The sequence below is a fragment of the Schistocerca piceifrons genome, chromosome 8 (genome assembly GCF_021461385.2).
Source record: "Schistocerca piceifrons isolate TAMUIC-IGC-003096 chromosome 8, iqSchPice1.1, whole genome shotgun sequence".
Taxonomy (NCBI): domain Eukaryota; kingdom Metazoa; phylum Arthropoda; class Insecta; order Orthoptera; family Acrididae; genus Schistocerca; species Schistocerca piceifrons.
Window position 1 is genome coordinate 248,515,013 of NC_060145.1, and position 2,265 is coordinate 248,517,277.

The following is a 2,265-nucleotide window of genomic DNA, read 5'->3' on the forward strand; positions in this document are numbered from 1 at the left end:
GAAGTATGTCGACTCGTTCTTCGAAGGAATACACCATTCACATTTGCTTGATTCGATGATACTAGTCTTACCGTTAATGTTAAGTGTTGTATTGAGAAACGATCGAATGGTGTTTACATGTCAATGGCACGTTAGATGGATACGCCGTATTTGGCGAATAATTACTATTTGCACGATATAGGAGAGAGAATTGTCAGAGCATGTGCTTCGATAAGAGCCGAAGTGATACGGTATACCACTCAATCCAAGATAAAAACATCGCAGCACTGCAACTTTACCAATGGTCATCACTTGTAACACCTTCTGTAAATGGACGCTCATGATACCTTTCTGACCTTCGTTGACATTCAAAGACCTTACTGTTACACATAATTGGATTCATCTCGATAGCCGTTAGCGGAAAATAAGTACCAAACTATAGCATCCCATTTAATGAAACGAAGTTCACTGTTATATCTCTGACGCAACCGAACCTGGAAACAAAGAACCAACGTCATATTATGGCCCCCGTTGTCCCATGCAACATTTGTCCCACAAAATTTTAGCTACTATCATACTTTCTGAGTTATTCTGGGTGGCAACAGTTAGTGATTCACGCTGTGTAGCAGCAAACTACAACCAGCTGACTGTTGCCAGTAACCAATACTGGAGAATTAGTCGTCGAATTTGAAGATGGTGCTCGATATATTTATGTGAACACTGGCCTGAAAAAGTAAAATAATACTCGTATATTGTATTCGGCTTCATCAGATGTTATGGTTGTTTACCTTCAGTTTAATAGCCTTGCCTCTTAATCACCAAGAAGCTACGTTTCACGTAGAGTAAAAGATGTGTGACGGCTCATTCATTGCCTCTTTACACCCCAGACAAGGACGACTACCATAAATAACTCCTTATTTTTCGAGCACTGTACATAATAGAAGGGTGACTTCATGGCTTCATCTAGCGTGTATTGAATATTCATAAGCCCACGATCCTAACGACCCTCGGCATTTATATTACTTATGTCTTAGTCTCGCATAGAAAGAGGTGCCAACATCTGTGTTCCAGATGACCTGCTGGGTCAAAGATTCTCTCGGCTGGCAGGCCTTTCACTGCTAATGCAGCCGACAGCTCGCGAGAAGTGGCACCTCTCTTGTGGACGCGGCTCGATTCAGTTTTGTTCCTTCTGCTCTCTTACGAGCTCTTTCGTTGAAATGACCTCTAGTTTCATTTATTTCAAGTACTGAAGTAGGTCGCTGGCCTTCCGAGTTAATTCTCAGCGTGTCTTTCGGTGACACAGGGCATCTAGAGTTCTGATTTTTCTTAAAATGTTTAGACGCGATACCCTACCATGTGGATAGCAGTTATGCTATAATGTTGGCCTAAGGACAACAAATATCTTCGTGATATATCATAATTTGCTTTTAAAATCTACCTATATGTTTAAATAGTTTACACAAATGAAACTAAAAATTTTTAAACCTATTTAGAAGGCCATTGTATTGCATGTTAGCCTATAATTCATTATTCAGTGCCGACTGTATTACAATTATGAGAACACTACATAATTCACTGGATTTTTCACTTAACTCACACTGTAGTACATCAACTGTAATAATTCGCAAGCAAGTTTTGCCAGTGATACCTACGCGATTACAACCATTTAGTCGCATCACAACAAGTCTCTGTTTCCATTCCGTTAAATTTCGCCAATCGCTTCCACATCTTCATCTACATCATACTCTTGAAGCCACTTAATGGTGTGTGGTGGAGGGTACTTCGGTACCACTATCTGATCCCTCCATCCCTGTGGGAAGAATGATTGTCAGTAAGCCTCTGTATATGCTCTAATTTCTCGAATTTTCTCCTCATGGCCAATGCCCGAGATGTATGTGGGAGGAAGTAATATGTTGCCCAACACCTCCTGAGAAGTGCTATCCCGGAATTTCAATAGTAAATCTCTCCGTGATGCACAACGTCTCTCTTGTAATGTCTGCCAGTGGAATTTGTGTAGCATCTCCGTAACGCTCTCTCGCCAGTTAAACGATCCCGTGACAAAACGTGACGCTCTTTGCTGGATCTCCTCTATCTCCTCGATCAGTCCTACCTGACAAGGATCCCAGATAGACGAACAATACTCAAGAATCGAGCGAACAAGCACCTTATAAGCGACTTCTTTTGTAGATGAGCTACATTTCCTTAAGATTCTTCCGATGGTGTCTGCTTTTCCCAGTATCTGTTTAATATGGTCATTCCACTTACGGTCGCTCTGGATAGTTACGC